This window comes from Mastigoproctus giganteus, chromosome 3 (assembly GCF_048544385.1).
Source record: "Mastigoproctus giganteus isolate SK-2022 chromosome 3, ASM4854438v1, whole genome shotgun sequence".
Taxonomy (NCBI): Eukaryota; Metazoa; Arthropoda; class Arachnida; order Uropygi; family Thelyphonidae; genus Mastigoproctus; species Mastigoproctus giganteus.
This window is the reverse complement of record NC_143577.1, coordinates 64,055,288-64,077,259: the sequence shown is the minus strand read 5'-3', so window position 1 is coordinate 64,077,259 and position 21,972 is coordinate 64,055,288.

Genomic DNA, 21,972 nt, shown 5'->3' with positions numbered 1-21,972 from the left:
GATAATCAGTCACAAGCAAAGCTCCATAAATACTAAATGAACCGCTGGTCATTCCAACAAAGAAGCTTAAGAGGATGCTGCTAGTAAGGAAGGTGTTTTCTGGGACTGTTATAGTGTTCGTCTTGTGCATTTTAGAATGCCTGCAGATGGTGATTGCTGTACACTTCTGAAAGAATTTAGACCTGCAATTAACAGAAATGGTACGGCTATTGACACGATGTTGTATGACACCGCAGTGCTGCTTACAGAGTGTGCAACTCAAGAGACTATTCATAGTTTGGAAGGGGGGGGGGGTGATGGAAACATCTTGGTTATCCTCCAACAACTGTGATCTTAGTCTGAGAAATTCTTGCTTATTTGATACACATAAACAGCAGTTTAGTGGAAAATGCTCTAAGTATTTTCTCATATCATCTAATCTTAAATCCGTTCTCATCTTTATGATTGAGAGATAAAATGTAGTTCTAATGCGAAGTGGGATTAACGTCAAGAGTTAAGAATATGGCGTCAGGTTACCTTACTACACAGTTGTATTTCTTGTCATGACGTGCCAACTAGATTTTAATATTACAGTCATTATGAGATCCCAAAATTCATCACGTAATAATCGGCCGAATAAGTAACGTTTCCCTTTTTAATTTAATATTTGCAACTGACAGCTATATTTATTCATTCAAGAATGAAACTCATTCTGAAAGCCATTTGAAATTTCAGTAAACGCATTTTGAAATTCAAATGCAATATCTTAAGTATAATATTACTTCAGGTATAATCGGAAATGAGACACTTTTTTTTGTCAATCTCTCTCTCCTTGGTATCTGTTTTGTTGTTCCTCCTCAATTCTCGAGTAGATACATATGAGCTCTCGTGTCTCAAGTTAGCTAAAATAACTTCAATATCTACGCCCTTTATATTAGAATATTTTACGCATGAAGGCGCTGGCGAATTCTCCATCTCGCATTATAAAACGTTTTCGATAGGAATATCGGGTAAATATTCTACTCGCAAATCATAGGAATCACCCCCAGGAGTGAAAGATATAAATTCTTTTTGAAGGATATCTTTTAGAGCACTGCATGAGTGATCTATTTATTTAATAGTGTACTTTGATCTCCATGCAATACAGTCGAGACGGAGGTAGGGGAGGGGGGAAGAGGGGTGAATTTCCTTCTGTACGGTTGCGGCTGACGCTAACACAATCAATAATCCTCTCCGCATCTAACCCTAATGCGCAATTTCTTCTCTTATTCATGTATCGCGCACAGCTAAAGTTTTCTTTTCTTATTTTTTTTTTTCGGCTGGGGTGACAGATGTTTCGTAACGATAGCGTCAAAAACAACTTAAACAAAAACTAGTTTCAAACTGTTAATGTATTCGATTTCTTCCACAAGATTTGTTGGAAATTTTAATTTACAGAAAAGTACTCAAAGAAACAACTCGCGTTTTTTTTTTGTTATTCTTTTTAAAACGGAATTTAAACAGAAATGAAAATGTAAATCTTTATTTAGTTTTTTTGTTTTTCTAACGCTGTTTTAATGGATGTGTCTGAATGCGAAACATTCTGATAATAAATAAGATGTTTTTATGTTCAGAGAATTCGAAGTTATACTTGGTGACACAGAAAAGAAAGATAATTGGAATATACTGTTTGCACGTGCGCATACACTATCCTACAACGTTTACTGGGAAATTATAGCGAATAAAAAATTGTGGCTAGTAAAAATGCTAAAAGGCCGTGTGACCCGAGAAGGGTCCGAATGGGTATATCTGCAACAGGAGGTGGAAAGCATCTCATGGACTTCCAAAGAGGTGTGACAGTCGGTGGGCGTTTAGCAGAGAAAATGGCTGCCTGTGACGAATGTTCAACAAGTGCTCTTTAAGTAATTCCATTCGTTAAAGTATCTCTCTCGAATTTAACCAATCGAAAATCGACAGGAAAACATCTGTGAACAGACGTAACTGGAGGAGAGAATGTAAGGCGAGGTTATCGATGTTTTCAATGGATTATCGGGGATGATTATTAATCGTCGCCAAATGACGGAACAATTAACCCCTGCATTTAATGTGGGACATCATAAGGCTTCAATATCCTCACCATGTTAGTGAATCTACAATGAATGATTCACTGGTTTAAAACACCACCGAAAAATTCGACTTCGTTAATGCTAGAAATGCAAAGAGGGATCGCATGATTACTAAGTCGAGGATTCTTGATTTTCTACCCTTTTTTCTCACCGATGGAAATGAGCACCCTTATGGAGGAAACCAGACTAGATACTGGAGCCATCCTGTAGTATAACGAGAGTGCAGGCTCTTGGAAGAGGTGTAATGGTGTAGAGAATGCTATCTAGGCATACCGTTAGTCTCCTCATCAAACTGGAGGACTCCTTGAGCATATCTCGTTGTTGCTGATCAGGTACACCTAGCAATGTTGCATGTTTATCCCTATTGAGGAGTAATTTCACTGTGATAATGCAGCCGTACACCACTAGAAATCTCTGAAAGAGTGGTTTGGAACATGAAGTCTTGAAACATCTGTCCTGGTCAACATAGTCTTCAAATCTCGAATCCACTGAGCATGTGTCTGTAGGAGGAACTGAAAAACCCGTTCGTCAGCACAGCCGACGTTACTCTTGGAAGTGAGGATGGTTTTGTTACATAAATAGTCCAATATACCATTTTCAAGACCCATTGGGCAGTGATTTGGGCTCCCAGTAGTCCAACATGCTATTAACTCATGATCCAAATAGAGTGGTCAGGTAGTGTATAAATATATAAATTGTAACTTTGGCTGGTGCTACTAAAACGTAGCACCAACCAAAACGCTCTTTCTGAAAGGTGGCGTCTTCCCTGCCATTTTCACTTCTGCTGTCCTAGAGCCTTACATAATTAATATCAGTAATTTAGGACGTATTCAGATGACCTAAAATTTTATCAGTTTTATCAAATTTTATTATTTCTGCTTTTTGTCATAAAAAGCAGAATTAATAATCAGAAAGGAAACAGATTATCACTGAGCTTAGAGAACTATTTAGATTCCATTTGAATGCATCTAAATCCAAGCAATTCCGCTCAACGTACGATTTTCACAAGATAATAAAAAAAATGTACAAATTTCGAAGATAGCCTATTATTTCGAACTAGACCTAAGCCTAGTTCAATGGTCCTTGAGGTTGTCACAGACATTCTCTCAGATATGCCAGACAAGCTGTACTTGCTACCTGGGAGTCTAAAACGCTGATGGAACTGATATTCGGGTGACACTCAAGTCAAGTGGACCCAATTTCGGCGAAGTCCGGACGGTCTGTGACAGCTAAATCCTCTGCTTGCACCTTCACGATGGTGGGACTGTTAGTAATCCTGGGTATAACCCCCATGCACAAGTACATGGTGGGTGACCACCCAGGTGTGAACCAACGTAAGCAGGGGTCGTGGTGTGGCGCCCACACCACATGGAGGAACGCCGCCCCTCTATGTTACCAGGCAGTACTAGGTGGAAGATGACTCTCATCAACCGGTGAAATACCACCACTTTGCTTATTGGAGGCTTGAAGTTGTGGAACCCATGTTTAGTCTCTAGAGCTAAGTTCCGGTCAACCCTTCCCTATCTCTTCCATCATGCAGTATGATTGATGAATTTTGAGGTTATGATGAACGTCGTGGCGAGATCCAATATTCCTCACATTTCGAGGGTACAGCTCTAAAACGGTTTTCGCAGGCCGGCCGCTAGTTAGTACACCGAACCGGACCAATTGGTAACTCTCTAGGAGGTTTCCGGATCAGCTAGTGTATAATCTTGCTACCTCTACTCTGCCAGATAGTGACTGGAGGGAGTCCGAGTAGTGTGTATGCGGGGAGCATTGTCTAGGCCACGTTATGTCAAGGATCTGGGTATATTCTTACCACATGTACGCCATATCCAAAAATTTCATTACTTCATACAGCATGTCCCACTCACTTTTTCTTACTATTGATAGACCGGGGTTCGAGCCCGTCACCACCAAATACGGAGGATGCGGAAAGGTCAGAGAATGACCACCGCATATCCCGGAGCAATATGGCCTTAGTTGCTAATGCTCCTAAAAACCAAATAACAACAAAATAACAACATCTTACTATTGAATACACCATGAATTGTCAAACTAATAGAGCAAGCTTATCTGCGAAAAGGTCTAAACCTCCCAAGGACTTCCTAATTCATTTCACAAATATACGTGGTCTCAATTCTAATCTCAACGATGTCCATTTCCACTTGCAGTCTGCCAAACCTCATGTATTTTTTCTGACAGAATCTCAGTCATCGGTTGATTCAACTACTGCTCATCTCAGATGCCCAAATTATTCGCTGTATGATTCCTTTCGCCTCAAAGGTGGTACTTGTGCATATGTCCGTTCTTGGAGCTCTTTGACTTCCTCTCGTTGCAACTCGACTTTCTCCAGTCCAACTCTCCTAACAGTGAGGTAATTTTCCTTGGTGATTTTAATGTTCACAACCCCAGCTGGTTTCCGTTTTCTAGTCACACCGACCCAGCTGGTCGAGATGCTGAGGCTTTTGCAATTACTAATGACCTAGCACAGATTGTTCATTTACCTACAAGAATACCGGACAATCCTAATCATACAGCCAATACACTTGATCTTTTTCTCAAAAACAACCCTTCTAAGTACACGTTCGAAGTGAGAGCTCCTTTAGGCACTTCAGATCACAACTTGGTGATTGTCTCTTCTCCAATGGAACCTTTATCTCAAGGCTATTTCCAACGTCGTGTTGTTTGGCATTACAAGAATGCAAAATGGGATGACCTGCGAGACTTCTTTTCTTCTTTTCCTTGGTCTGATTACTGTTTCAAAAGTTCTGATGTCAACGTTTGCTCAGATCGTGTCAGTGAAATTATTCTTGCAGGAATGGAATCCTTTATCCCACACTCCACTTTAAAATCTCGTCCTTTATCTAAACCTTGGTTTTCCAATAAATGTGCTAAGGCTGTCCAAGAGAAGAATGTTGCATATCGTAATTGGCTTGTTTCTAATTCTTCAGTTTCATTTTCTGCCTACACCAAAGCTCGCAACAATTGTAAAGCAGTTATTAATCAGTCCAAACTAGAGTTTGAACAGGCTAAGAGTAGAAAACTTGCTTCTTGCCCTAATGGTAGCCGGGCATTCTGGTCTCTTGCCAAAGCTATTGGCCGCAACTTTTGCCCATCTGTGCTCCCACCTCTGTCCAAACCAGATGGTTCTGTTGTCACTTCAGCCAAGGATAAAGCTAACCTGCTAGCATCCCATTTTTCTTCCAGCTCATGTATTAATGATCTTGGTAAAACACCTCCCACCATTCCCAACACACTCCATTCAGTGCCTCCTGTGGTCTTCCGTCAAAAGGATATCAGAAGGATTTTGATGAGTCTCGATGTTAAGAAAGCTCCAGGTCTTGATGGTATTTCTCCACTTGTTCTCAAAACCTGTGCTCCTGAACTTACTCCTATTCTTTGCCGCCTTTTTTCACTTTCTTATTCTAAAGGTGTTTTTCCTTCTGCTTGGAAATTTGCTCATATCCAGCCAGTTCCTAAAAAGGGTGACAAATCCCTCCCATCCAATTATCGTCCCATTGCAATTACTTCTACTCTTTCTAAAGTAATGGAGAAATCAATTAACCGCCAACTCTTAAACTACCTAGAAACCTTCCGTCTGATCAACGATCACCAGTATGGATTCCGTCAGTGTCGATCCACTGGTGATATTCTGGCTTATGTTACCCATTTATGGACTAATTCAATGGAAAGGTTCGGTGAAACACAAGTAGTTGCTCTTGACATCTCAAAGGCTTTTGATCGTGTTTGGCATATAGGTCTTCTAAACAAGCTTCCATCTTATGGTTTGCCAACTGTTTTTAGTAATTGGTTATCCAGTTTTCTCTCTGATCGCTCACTGAGGGTGATGGTTGATGGCTCTCTGTCTTCTAACTTCTCCACTAATGCTGGTGTCCCCCAAGGTTCAGTTCTTTCCCCCACTCTTTTCCTCTTGTATATTAATGACCTTCTTCCATTGACTGGAAATCCTATCCATATATTTGCCGATGATAGCACATTGCATTCAACTTTCCATTTTGAGAAATCTTGTCCTGCTCAATCAGCTTCAACTTCTCGAAAATCTGCTACCAATTCCTTAAATGCCGATCTTCAGGTAATTCTCCAGTGGGGCAAAGACAACTTAGTTGATTTCAACCCTTCTAAAACTCAGTCTTGTCTTATATCTCGCAAAAAGGATTCTTCTGCCCTATGCTTATCTTTAGTGACACTCCAATTTCTAGGCAAAAGGATATATCTCTTATGGGGATTACCCTGACTTCTAATCTCTCTTGGCACAAGCACATTACAAATATTTCTTCCTCTGCATCTAAAAAACTTGGTTTTCTATTTCGCTCTCGGCGTTACTTTTCTTCCAAACAGCTGCTCACTCTGTATAAATCGCAAATCCGCCCTGCCATGGAATATTGTTCCCACATCTGGGGTGGTGCCCCCAAAACCTCTCTCAGGCTTCTTGATTCCATTCAGAAGAGGGCAGCTAGGTTAATTAATGATTCATCTCTAACAGAGTCTCTCCACTCGCTGTCTCATAGACGCACTGTCTCTGCTGCATGCCTCTTGTACAGATACTTCCATGGGCACTGTTCTTCTGAATTAGCTTCTATAATTCCCGCCCTCTCTTTCAAAACAGTCCGAACACGTGCCGCCACCAGCCAACATCCATTTACTGTTCAACTTCAAACCCACAGAACCAACTTTTCATCTTCCTCATTTATTCATTCAACTGCCGTTTTCTGGAACAACCTTCCTTCATACGTATTTCCTGAAAATTACAATCTACAGAAGTTCAAGTCCAATGTCAACAAATATCTTCTTTCGTCTTCTCAATCTCCAACCCAAGCACGGTGGTACTAAGTACTATAGGTTCTAATACCTCTCGTGTTTGGGGTTCACATAAAAAAAAAAAAAAAGCCTACGTCTCTGCTCCCTATTCAACGCCCATGTTCTTTGGAGATGCTTCCCAACAAACACACTGGAAGCATTTTGAACATAATAAAGATCGATACACGAAGAATTTCGAAGTCAATCTTCATTGTTTAAATGTTTCTAGTATTTCTTTCTCACTCAGTTTTTTTCATTAATTATTAAGTCCTTTCAAATTTATAATCAGTTCATATGGCTGTTCTATGTTCCTACGTCCTCAACTTCAACAGGACTTTATTTCAGTTTAATAGAATGCATACTTCTTGGTGTGTAAAAATAATAGATAGCAGATCTTGCTTAATAGTAATCCCTCCTGTATTGAGATAGTTTATAGTGTGTCGCTATCTGGTTGAAACCGCACGCACTGCGCTCAAGATTTGTTCCACGTTTAAATCAAAACGTACTCATTTGAAAATTTGAGGACGGACTGAGTGATATAAGTAGTTGTAAATAACTCTTTTGTGAATGTTTCATCAGGTGTAGTCCACATGTACTGAGATTACCACACGGTCAGAGGATTTCACAAGATAATGAGAATACACGAAACAGCACCATATTTAGAAGTAATCGGACTTGAACTCCGGTTACTCAAAGCACCTGTAGTTATGCACCCTTGCATTTGACAGCTTGGCTACGGCGGCCTTTTTCGGAATACGTTTGCGCTCTCTCATAGTCAACTGCAGATCTGTATGGAAGCGCCAGTGCTCCCCATTATGATGTTATTCGCCAGTATCTTGCCCACTACAATTTTTGATATGCTAGTTTACAACAAATAGTTAAGTAATCTCTTTTATTTTCCTTTCTGCGCTTTGCATTCTAGGCTAAGACTGAAAATCTCTCTTGGGCATCGTCCATTAAAATTTTACCTGACGGTAGCGGAGATGAGTCGCTACTGAATGAACGGCGGAGTTGTTTGTGTGGCTGTTAGTAAGAACTGTGCCTTTCCGCCTTCAGGGCCGGCGCTAAAGTGAATAGACGCTTCCTTTTAGTGGTGGCAGTGCAGTAATTCTTAAGTGATCCCTAAATGTCTTTTCTGACTTATCAACTCTTGAATATACACTGTTCTACAAAATTAACAGAACAAAATGTTTTTCATGAATAGCAGACGTAAATCCGATCGAGCATGTGTGGGACGCCTTTGGGCGTCGCATTGCACGCCCACAGTCAACTCCTCGGCCACTCGGTGAGCTAAGGTGTGAGCTGGTGGAAGAATGGCATTTGTTGCCACAGAATCTTCTCGAGACCCTCATATCAAGCATGGTTCATTCACCGCTGTCAGGCCTGTTTAGCCATTGGAGGGGATCATGGCCTTACTAATGTTATGTGACCATGTTTTCTAGCATCTTGTATAACTTCTGTAAAGTGACCTTTTTGGTAATTCTTATAAATGTTTCTTTTACCTGCCTGAAGTCGATTAATACTTAAGTGTCCCAAAAGGGTTTTATACCTCTTGAGGAAGTCCACATTGAAATATTATATATCAAGAGCTCCTAAACAGTAATGTCTTTTAGGAAAAGAAAAAGTAGTTACTGATAACCAAAACCAAACTTAATTTCAAGCACTGTACATAAAGATATTGCTAATTCTTATTTTTAAACCAAACCATTTCATATTCACTTACGTAAATTCTACCTGGCACTTGATAAGAAACTTATCTTACTCAAAGTAAATTCTAAAAGTATATTTCAAAGCGATATTACGAATATTCCAAATTAATAAAAACAAAAATGTGTTAAATTTACCAATCAGTTCATTGCATATTCTGATAGTCCCTAGCGCATAAACAAGGGTAAAGTTAATACTCTAGTAATCTCCCGGGCTCCCTATTGTTTTGCTTTGGGACGTTTGAGACTGAGGTGTGGAAAAATGCGACTAGAGATCCCGAGATTAGCGGTGTTTGCTCGATATCTCTAGAGATTCTGTTCCTGTTACTGTAATTACACTTCTAATTAATTGGGACCGAGCTTGTGATAAAGGAACATTCTCTGAGAGAAAGAGGACATCCCATGCGGACCAAAATTCTATTATTTCTTAGAAAGTTCCGGGGCTGTGTAAAGAATTAAAAGTGACACAATAGCCGACACAAATTAACATGCGTGTAGCTCTCTTACGATTTAGAGCCCAAAGGCTTCAATGTGAGGAAGGAAAAAAAAAGCCAGCTGCTCATATTGCGAAATATTTAATGATATAAGCTAATTTTTATGGTTACAATCGTTGTCGAAGGAAAGCCCGTAAAGGAGGAATCTCTACGGGCTTTTTTTCCTTCATGCTCATGCCAAATCAGTTGCACAAATTTTAGAGAGACACAATACACCAGAATCTCATGGAGTTAGTGGAGTTAAACACAAAATAAATAAAGAAAAAATGCAAGCACAGATTCTCCAAAGTACATTTTTAAAATATGATTGTATTAGGCGGTCCCAGCCAGCTTTCCTGGCACCCCACCACTGTTTACATGTACAGATAATTATAATTGCTCCATTATAACGTATTGAAGTTCCGAACTTCATGATCCCGCTCCATTATAGGGTATTAAAAACCTACAGTTCATATCATGGGAGTTTAAAGCTCTGCCATGAAAATAGCCAGTGAGAGACCTTCCTCTAGACCTCTTGAATCATTTCACTTATCTTCTTCCGCCATATTTGTCGCAGCCAAAGAGACATTCTACACTCATCCGGTTCACCCACAAAAAATTGGATTGTGCCGTGGAAGTATCCAGTGCCGCACATGGAAATGCAGGGATCATCTTATTCCATGCTGGTCTCACAGAAGAACACCATTTCACTGTGAGAGAAAGCTGCATTTGTGTATTTTCACAGGGTAAGCTACCCACCATTAATTGGAATGGTATCACACACACCCTATGTTTACCCTGACTGCCAAATCTCCGTTCCAATGTCCAGTGGACTATTTATCCCATCCAATCGACCATATTTTTACACATATATTATATCAGACTTGTTCTTACACCATTTGTAGCAGGACTTGTCGTCTCTTGAAAACTTGTACTGCAAAAGTTTGGAAAGCACCAAAGTCTGTCATTGTGTTTAGAAAGAACTCACATTCAGAAGTCAGTGTTTGCAGGCTGGGTGCTCCATCAATCAATTCCTCTCGTAGATCCTGGTATTCATGGAATCTATACAAAAGATGTACCCAATCTTTTTTTGTTGAAATACCTAAATCACTTAATTTCCAAAAGAAGGACCCGTGTCGTGTAAGAAAGAACGTTGGATAGAGGTTTGATTGAAACCAACTTGTATGGCTCTCTACGCTGCAGATAGAAGCACATTGACTTGAATAATAAGACCAGATCCAGCGGCAGCCGTCATGTTATTACCTGAAAATTCTATTTTCACACAGTCCTACAGGCCATACTAAGTTGTAATAACATTACCCGTTGAATTTAAAATATTTTCCCAACGTTTGCTTTTTGCAACGCACAATCTAGCCAAACATGCTCACCATAGCTCTCAATTGACAAGAAGATACAGTCATAAAATAGATTTAATGCCTTGATTTTTATACCCCACTTCTTCCCAGTGATGCGCTGAATCATACCAACAAATTTACGAATCTTGTCAGCGATGTAATTGATGTGTTAGACAAACTGTAACTGTCTATTAGTCTTAACTACTAGGTAGTAGTGGAATGTGATGCAAGAAAGCAAGTGTATGAGCTTAAGCAGAATCACACCATTCCCTCCAAATGCCTGTACAGTTCCTCCTTAAATTTATTTAACATATCGACTTCCATAACGACAGATGGAAGTTTGTTCCAGCAATTAACCACCCGCTGGCTAAAGGCAAATTTCCGCATGTCTTTTCTTAATTTGAATTTATGCCCCCTTAGTTCGTAATCTGAACAAGTGGAAGGATCCCATCAGAATTCAGCGTGCTCAAGCCATTCGAGGCCTTATACACCTCAATCAGATCACCATGCAGGCCGCTGCAATTTAGAGTTAAGCCTCTCTTGGTAAGAGGATCCCTTCATTCCCATCACCAATCTTGTTGCCCTTCTCTGTACACGCTCAAGAAAATCTACATCCTTCCTAAAATGAGGCCTCCAGACCTGTAGGCAGTACTCAAGGCGTGGCCTGACCATTGCATTATACAGAGGGATAATCATCTCCTTTTCCCTGCTAGCAAAATTCCTATATATCATTGACAAAACCCCATGACCTGTCCTGGCAGCCTGTCTGCAATGTTCAGAAAACTTCATATCTCACTGCACAATTACTCCCAGGTCTTTTTCATTTTCTACCACCTTAACTCTAGTACCACACAGTTGGTACGTTTCTCTGGGGTTACTTCTACCCATATGCAGTACTTTGCATTTGTCAAGGTTAAACTTCAGTTGCCACTTCTTAGCCCATCTGCCCAAATTATCTAGATCCTGTTGCAGTAGCACACTGCCATTACCGCCATGACTGACACTAAGCCTGATATACCTTCATCAATATCACTGATAAATATACAAAAAAAAAGCAGTGGACCTAACATAGAACCCTGTGGGACTCCACTAATAACATTAGTCTACGAAGAGCAGCACCCATTGATTACCACCCTCTGTCTTCTCCCACTTAACCATCCTTTTATCCATTGTAGCAACTTACCCTTAATACCATTCTGCTCCAATTTGTATAATAGTCTTCCATGCGGAACAGTGTCAAAAGCTTTCCTGAAATCCAAATATATGATATCAAAATTATTTTTTGCATCCAGTTCCTTTGTAACCACATCATAATATCCTATCAAATTAGTCAGACAAGACGTTCCCTTAACAAACCCATGCTGTGTCTGAATTATTGCTGCAGTCTTGTCTATATGATCCTGCAATGCATCTTTAACCAGTGACTCCATTATTTTACCCGGAACAGAAGTTAAACTAACTGTCTGTAATTACTCGTGTCACCCTTCGTTCCCCCCTTTTTGAATTGGGGATACCTTTGCACCTCTCCAGTCCGTGGGGGACTGGAGAGGTGCAAGGATGAGTCCAAGGATGCTCTCATAATTATGGCTAAGGGTTTGCTTAGTTGTTTTTCCGCCTCCTTTAATATAACTGGATAGATCCCATCCACCCCAGGCGCCTTTCTTATCTTTAACTTCAACAACTTCTCCTCCACTTTGCTCTCAGTTATTACAAAATCATTAAGCACCCTGCTACAATTTGATAACCTTCTGCCATTTTCAAACCTTAATAACTCCTCATGTGTGAATCTAGATGCAAAATACTCATTCAGTTTGTTTGCTATCTGAGCAGGATCATCAACAGTCGAACCATCGATATCAAGTGGACCAATCAGATTCATCCCCTTCCTTTTAGAGTTTATATAAGTAAAGAAATCATTGCTGTTTTTCTTAGCATCCTTTTCCAAAGATTTCTCGTAATCTGCCTAACCTCCTTTGTGACTTGATTACAGATTACAGCTTATATCTGCCACAGGCTTCTGTATCGCCTGATAATTTATATGCATCCCATGCCTTTTTCTTCTGTCACGAGTCTCATTAGTTCATTTGATAACCATTTAGGCCTAAACCTTGAACAATATTTCTTAATAGGTATGAAACGTTTAGTAGCTTCCACTATTAATTCCTTAAAGCTCCCCACTTAGAATTTATTGTTGGTAACATTGTCAGTTGATCCCACTGTACAGAATTTAAAAACTGTCGGAGACCACTGTACTCACCTTTACGGAAGCAAAAACCCTTTCCTTGACTCCTGATAGTAGTTAAATCTTTAAGTAAATCCCACGTCAGTACACTGTGATCGCTGCCACCTAGTGGTTCTTTTATCTGCAAATTCCTAATACACGAATGATCACTGCTGATAACCAGATCAAGAGTATTACTCTCTCTGGTTGCCTCTCGAACATGCTGCTGCAGAAAACAATCATCCAATAAATCCACAAAAGTCTGACTAGTGTGTGAGTGACCAACCCACAAGTTCCAGTCAATATCTGGGAAGTTAAAATCCCCCATTATAAGACATTCTGATTTACTAGCCCACTCTATTTCTCTGTACAATTGTTCATTTTACTCATTCGAGTCATTAGGCCTATAACACACTCCTACTCTTATTTTTGCTTTCGCAGTGCTTATCTCACACCAAACTGACTCAACAGTGCACTGTTCATCTATATCAACTGGATGCACTTCTTTTGATTTTATGTTTTTCTTAATCAACAGCATGACAGCTCCTTCCTTCCTATCCTGTCTATCCTTCCTATACACATTGTACTCCCCAAATTCCAATTCTGCATTCCTAATATCAGTGTGACACCACCTCTCTGATATCCCAACAATATCCGCCTTTGATGTCTTGACCAACACTTCAAATTCATCAAATTTATTTACTATACTTCTAGCATTGGTAAACATGCAAGCATACATGCATCTATTCCTAGTTACCCTAAAAAAGTAAAAAAGTAAATTGCAGCCATTATCAACCCACTGCAGGATGGAATCCTCCTCAACAATTCATGCTGAGGGAAATGGACCATAATCTGCCACGCTGGTCCAGTGCGGGTTGACAGATCGTCCGTATTTAGCAGTCAGGGGCTTGAACCCCGGTCTACTCAAAGAGCGTGTGCCACTGCACTCCCGCTCCTGACCACTCGGCTACGGACTAACACATCCCATATACCCACCTGTTTCACGATGACTGCCATCAGTCCCTGAAACCCCCAGCACCCCTCGCTCCAGGTCGCTATTTATTCTAATAGAAGTTGTGCAAGAATCATCGTCACTTCTGTCTGCGGCTGCTTTTAACCTTTTAGTCTGTGAATCCCCCCAAGCTATCAATTTTCTAACCCACCTAACACTGCCTCGATAGCATCAACAAATATTCTTGCACCCTTTCTATTTAAGTGTATACCATCCCTGTAGAAGCAGTCTCTCCTGTTAACAAGGTATTCGATTGTCTTCACACACTGCAGACTGGCTCCATCTATTCGGCATTGTGGGTTTCTCGTAATAGACAGGTATTCTTTTAACAACACAATTTTGCTCTTTTCGGTTGAGACCATAAGTCTGTGCAATTTACACCAGGTACTCAGCTCCGACAAAATTAACTGTGATCGCTCTCTTAATTGAGGCCTCGAGTCACCATCCGCCAAAAAATTAAGTCATCAATACGCAATCATAATGACGTTGTCATAGTCCAGTTTCAACTAATCATTTAAGAATAAATTCCACATTAAGGGGCCAAGGACTGAACTTTGTGGGCAGACTCTTACTTCTTGTCTGTTAATACTCTCACATGCTGATTTCACTGTAACTGTACTATCGCTAAGTAATCTCTTGTAACAGAGTAGATCTGTGATGTGTATTTTACCTGACATAATACCATAACAATTTAATAGCATTGACTGTGCCAGTCAATGCTATTAAATGCTGCAGCGAAATCTAAAAAGATATCTAGACAATATTTTGATCTGCATCGGTGTGCAGATTTCACCAACTTTCCCAATGCATCATCAGTCCCTTTCCCTGCCGTAAACCCATATTGTTTTTTAGACCACTGACAGTTTTCTCGAATGCTTTCCATAATTCTGCTTGCTAGCAATCTTTCACAAACATTCCCTAGTCCACTCAATAATGCAGTAGGAACAATTGCATTATTCATATCGTATGATATGAATCTATCCTTTCTTTCGGTTTCAATGGCGATTTCAGCAGAAGTTTTAAAAGTGCTTCCTTCCATGGTGATGGAACTACTCAATCTCTAAGACATGCGTTAAAAACGCTTAGCAATGCCCTGCTGTAAAGGTCAAACTCCGTTTCATGACCTCTCCCTCAATGAGATCCATTCCTGGGCATTTGTTCTTCTTGATTCTTTCTACTGCAGTATCTTACTCTTTCATCTGGAAGCTGCGGCATTCCGCACTACCTCTGTAACTTTCATTAAGTAATTTCATTTCCAAGGAATTCTTTTCACCAACATCAGGCTCCCCATTTGCTTTTCAGTCACTCAGCAAATGATCTAGAATCAAACCTACGCTTTCTTCCCGCGTTCGAGACGTACCATCACTAGCCTGAATTAAACACGTGATATCTTCTGCTGGGTGTTTAATTTTATTAGTACATAATTTATAAATGAAGCCCCAGGGTCACTTTCTCCACATATCCTTACAAGTTTTTTCCACGCGTTAAATTTTTCTTTTGCGATCAAACACGTGTATCTTCCCAAGTTGTTGATATCCATTCCTTAAATGTATTTGATCTCCTTCAGCCGACCTTTTTTAATTTGGTATATCTACCTAGCTCTATTGGTTTCTTAGCGTAGCGTTGTCAACTGTGGAGTCCACCACTTAACAAGCATATGTTTAGTTTGACGCCGCCTCATTGCAACTATAGGGACATTGTATAACCAACCGTGTACCAGCTGAACTGCTGCAGGGCCAACCAAATCGTTTAACACATGACACTGCATCATTCTGTTTGCTTAATTCTTCGTCAAACAGATTCCAGTTAGCAGGTATGGATAGAGATCCGTCACAATTGACCCTATATATACCTAACTTGACGAGTTATCTTTTCCGTTATCTCTGAAGTACAGGGATAGATTGAGCAGTTCCAATACACCGAGCTGATCTTTCTTGATGACCATTCTGAGCAGATCTTTCTTGAAGACCATTCTGAGCAGATCTTTCTTGAAGACCATTCTGAGCAGATCTTTCTTGAAGACCATTCTGAGCAGATCTTTCTTGAAGACCATTCTGAGCAGATCTTTTTTGATGACCATTCTGAGCAGATCTTTCTTGAAGCAATCAAATCTGTAGAGACGGCACAAGGAGTCGCATGCAGGAGCATAACATAATACGAGGAGACGCACCGAATTATTCCCAAGTTGCGCAAGGAATCGCAGTCTTTAGCCACAATCCATTAACTCAGAATTCTTGGATCTTTATTGCAATCTAACGATAAAAATATGCAGTGAACCGGTTGTAACGATAGAAATGTGGCTAAAGCTCTGACGTCAGTCTGTGATGTCATAATTCGACGTTCACCGAGCGCCCAGCTGTATATGATGCATTGCATATGGCATTGTGCCCTTAGTGGATGACTATGGTTTCAAATGTAGATTACAGTGATTTAATTGCTTCAATTATCCTAAAAAAATATTTGAAGTCCCCCTCTAAGTGTAGTGAATCGTATGAACCACATGTATGTAAAACAGGAACAGGTTTCAAAGTGTATAGAAAAGAACAGAGATATCACATCAGACCGAATTATCCATTCATAGAAAGGAGCCTACGAAGTAAAAAGTCTAATCGTAGCTTTTTAGCAAAAAAGCCTATTTGTTACCCTCTGGACTCGTGTAAGTTGTTTTCTTCTTTTTTTTTTTGTTTTAGTAAAGCTTTAGCTAAACAGTTATTCTCAAGGCACACTTTATTTCTCAACGTGGACTATTAATCATTAATTAATAATCCAGAGAATATTATTAAACGGACTATGAAATATGTTGCATTCATCACGTAGTAGCAGAAATGCGTTTCGATCAACATTATCACAGCTTCGAAGCATTATTCACTTATAATGCAGATTATGGTATAGAAAATTAGAGAAACGTGCCGAAAGTTGTAAATTTGCGTAAGGTACCTACTGCCATTCTTTACTTTTTAATTTTAATAAATTCTGTTTTATCGTTTTCGCTTTGCTGGTAATCTCTTATCTTTACGTGATTTTAGGCAGCATATTAAATAAACATTGTTTAGTTTACAGCTTCATAAATTACAACACTTGTTAAAGAGTATTACAGCTTGACTCACCGGACGTGAGTAACATTTGTGAGTTGATGCTTTGGGTGCTGCTAATTGGAGTTGTTCTTTTACTTGTCCACTGCAAAAACACAGAGGAAAAACGAAGACGTATTTTTTTTCAGGTATCCAAAAAAAATTCCTTCAGAGGCATCCTTCCTCTCTAAGTTAAAAAAAAAAAGGCCTAATCGTTCGTATATACATTTATTTCATCCTGTAAGAAATCCATGCTGGCTGTTAAATTAAGACAATTTACTGGCTTACGAAAATTTGATTTTCAGGACCTTTTTGAGTTTAAGGACCTATCTGCGCATGCATTGACATGCGCAGATAGGTCCTTAAACTTCAACGAATAACATCAAATAGTTGATATCAAATTCTTTTCCCAGTCACTTAAAATAAATTGTGTTTTTGGAATATATCGAAGGAAAAACAGTAAGAAATACCGAAATCGAAATCTTTCAAATTTGAAAGCAGACCTTTGGGGAAAAAATGTTTCTGAATTACATTTTATCAGCAATCTGAATCAGTTTTGGTTCGAACACGCCTACATAATTCCTAACCATAAGCGCTCTCGAAATCTCTTCCGCAAAACTATACGCCAATCTTTCTATTAAATTCTACTGCTCAAATTCTTGACTATGTGGTAGTTAAAAGATTGGCTTCTTACTTCGATACCTTATTTTCTCCTTCATTGTGCAATTTATGTCTCGCATAAAGGCTTAGTACTTAAAACTCAACCTTTATGGCATAAGTGAACCGCTGATTAACTACTTCAAAGCTATAACACGGTTGCGACCACATTACTTCATTCCCGTTCTTTGACTTTCCCAGTGGAATAGCCACGTCTCCAATATTCAGGATGGGAAATCATGGTCGTTTGGATGATTCTTTGAGATGATGGGCCGTTGAACGATTTGAAGCCGGGCAGTCAGCGGGTGACGTGACACGTTGGCGTAATGGGTTATGCAGTGTCGTCTCTGCTCTATGGAAGCATTTTCAGGAGACAGCAACCTTTACAAGAAGAGCTGGCGAAGGTCGCCTGAGGGTTACGTCAACCAGAACAGACCATTACAGACCAGAACGTTATCTGGCTCTAACAGTAAGACGGAACACTACGATGTCCCGTCATCAACTGTTTCTGAGGTTGCTGCCGCCACAGGTGAAAACGTGAAAACATTTACAACAGGACTGTGTTAAGGAGGCACAATTCAAGTGGACACTACGCAAGGAAGCCAGTAGCTTGTATTCCATTATCCTCAAAACACCGCAGAGTTAGTCAACATGGTGCCATGAACATATGACTTAGAACACTGATAAATTGGATACAATTCTGTTCTATGATGAGCCCCGTTTTAGCTTACAAACAGATTCGAGACTTTATTTCATCTGGCGAATGCGGTAGAATCCCTCCAACATCAGAGAAAGTGGCATTTACGGTGAAGGCGTTCTCGTGTAGTTTCGGAATAATGATCGACGGTCGCAACCCTCATGTTTTTCATAGGGGTACAGTAACTGCCCACAGATATCAAGAACAGATCCTCGAACCATATGTGCGACTTTTTAGGGATGCGATTGATCAGATTTTATTTTCATTCACAAATACGCCACTGTACTTGGAGCTCAAGTGGGAAGAATATCTTTAAACTGAAGATATTCAATGACTGCTGTGGCCAGCACGATCTCACACTTAAATTATGCATCAGTTATGCACAGTTATGCATCATATACCTCCCACCTGAGCACTCAAAGGAGACAAGAAACGAACTCTATGCTTGGCTTGCTGCAAATCTAAAGCCATCAGTCGACACAATAATAGCGGGAGATTTTAATTTGCCTTTTCCGAAACACAGGGAGGCCAAGAAAGAGCTGGATGCTACATTGGGTGCATTGCACTTAACGCAGCTTCCGACACCAGTGACAAGGGGAATGCAGCAACTTGACCTGTTGTATCATAGTTCCTTAGACATAAGGCTAGCGCAAAACTGCATAAAATTTAAGTCGGACCACAATCCCATTGAAATTGAAGCAGCACTGAAGATACACAAATACATGCAGGGTAACCACACGAACTGGGAAAAGCAAAGTAAGTATCTTTTCTCCGTGAAGTATATTAAATCAGAGGTCATTCTCAGTCACCTGACTAGTTACAACTGGAATGACCTGCAAGAAAAGCCAGTAGACGAAGCTTTAGAAATGATTACTAAAAAGCTATACCAAACAGCATTGGAAGGAGCAGCAAAAGAAATCAAAATATCTGAGAGAACAAAAGAATGGTTTAACCCACAACTGAAAGCAAGTTTCCTCAGGAAGCAAAAACTGTATAGAAAATGGCAAAGAACGGGTCATCCTGCCGATCACATTCGTTATAAGAAAGAAAGAGCACATTTCATCAAAGCAAAACGACAGGCACACTGCAGTGTTGTTCATAATAAACTAAAAAGAGCAAAAAGAATTACTAGCAATAGAAATAGCACAGAGAATTTGACCGAATGCATTTTCAAGGAATGGGCTAATAACACTTTTAGTAACCTGCATGGACTGAATCAAATTGAGAACACTGATAATGGTAACAAAATTTTTGAATTCCTGAAAGATTTAAACAAGCGAAACCATTCGGCAATAGAGGAACCAACAAGACCTCCTTTGAGTGAAATACAAATCACCAAAGAGAGCGTAATGAAAGCAATCAACGATCTGCCCAATAAGGCCACTGTTGGACCAGACAAATTTCCAATGTTCATCCTTAAGATAAGTAGCCCATTTATAATAGATCTATTACTGCACATCTATCAGGAAATCATCAGGTCAGGAGCTTTCCCGCAAGCCTGGAAAAATTACATTGTAACCCCAATACCAAAGATTAAACACCCAAAATTGGCTAAGGATTACAGACCAATTTCTGTCAGCTGCACCCTACAGAAGGTATTCGAAAAAGCACTGCTTCCCACCATCAATCAACACTGCTTCAGCCATAGACCACCACATTTGCACTCAGTCATTTCGGGTAGATCAACAATAACAAACTTACTGGAAACCCTTTTTCGCGTGCAGAGAGCACTAAATGAGAAGGAGCAAATTGATATTATTTTTTTGGATATCTCCGCAGCCTACGACAACGTCTCAATTCCAGCGCTCATTGCGATTTTAAAGTATTATTTTAATGTAAGAGGAAATTTGTTAACTATAATAACCAGCCTGCTAGAACATAGAAAACTTATTGTTAAGCACCAAAAGCTACAATCTTGCTTTACCATCTCGCGAGGAGTGCCACAAGGGGGAGTTCTTTCGGCTACTCTTTTCGCGGCCGCCCTGGAGCCGTTTCTTGCACGGTACTACAATTTTATAACATATGCTGACGATGTAAAATTCTTCATCACTTCCAAAGACCATGAATCGGCAGAAGGTATTTGTCAGATGGCAAATAGCACAATCAGAGAATTTGAGAGCTACCTGGATTGCATCGGGCTCCGTATTAATGCGCAGAAGTCTGCCCAAATGACCATAACTTGCAAGCAGAATAAAAATGACATCTCGATCTCTGTGAACGGGTCTAATGTGGTAAAAGTGCACTCTCACCTGGACCTAGGTCTTAAGTGGGATGACAGACTCACCTTTGCTCAACACTTCGCCCATATGAAGACAAAAATATTCGCCGCTTTATGGGCTACTAGACAGGAACTGGTAGGAATTAGGGATCCTCAGCTAGCGACCAAGTACATTTTAATGTGTGTCCTGCCAATTGCAATGTATGCCTCGCAAATCTGGTCTTCAGCTCCAGATTCACATTATAAGTCCGTCCTTGGGATCGAGTACTGGTTCTTGCGATGGCTTAACAGAATTGCTGGCCACCCTTTTACTATCTCAAGGGCCATTCTATACTCAAACCTTAACATCACACCCTGGATGCAGCGGACAATTAACAGGAACATACACACTCTCGCACAAATGCTCACAGGCAGAGTGGATGCTCCAGTCCTGGATAATATTCTAGTCAAACCGCGTGCCACTGCTAGACGTTGCGGGGAAGTAAATAATCCACTGCGTCCAGTCCTGAACAATCTTAGTAGCCTGCAAAGATTCTTCCCATCAAATGCAGCGAAAATATTTAACTCACTACACATAGATGCCGAAAAACTGTGTGAGGATGCAACATACCGGAAAGAGATCTTCCAGGATTCGTATAGACTTACCAAAATATGAACCGGCTGCAAAGTACCAAAGAATTAGAGTAAAAGAGAAACTTTCTGCTTTCAGAACAATAATAATTTGTTGACTGTAAAAATATACCTTCTGTAACAGTTATGTAAATATGTAATTTATAGATGGAATTATTAGTGAATTGTAAATATATCAGTTGTATAATGTATGTACAGAATCATCAATGTGTATATATATTAAACATAAAATGTGTATATAATATTTCGGGACGAGACTACGTGTTCAGTATATGTAACCCACTGCACGTAGTATCTCGTACCCTGATATGTACTTAGCACCCTCCTGGCACTTTGCCGTCCCGGGGTGGTTTCCTTATGGAAATAAACGGATAATAATAATAATAAAATCCGATCAAACATGGGTGGGACGCCCTTGTTGGGCGTCGCATTGCACCCCAACAGCCATCACCTCGATCACTTGGTGAGCTAAGGTGTGCGCTGGTGGAAGAATGGGATTTGTTGCTACAGAATATTATATACAGCCTTATATCTAGCGTGCTTCACTGCTGTCAGGCCTGTTGAACGGTTAGAGGAGATCATACGCCGTACTGATGTCATGTGTCCATATTATCGAGCATGTTGTATCGACTTCTGTAATGTGACCTTTTTTCTAATTCTTATACCACCCCTATAATGCATCTTGTACCTGTCCGAAGTTTCTCGCTATCATCAATTTTCATCTGTATTCTATGGTACACCACCATACTAAATATTGTCTGCTTCATCGGAAGCTACACGAGTAACACCATATTTTCTACATTTTCTGTTAATTTTGTTGATCAGTGTATGCCAGTGATATACCTACACATTTTAAAACATCCAATTAAATTATCGAATTGGTCAGATGACATTAAGCTGTACGTGGCTGTTTCCTCCGCTCTAAAACATGTTCTACTCAACCAAGCACTCAAGAAATTTTCACAATGGTCTTACGACAATAATGTCATTCTCAACGTATAAAAATGTACTGTGGTAATCCAAGTGG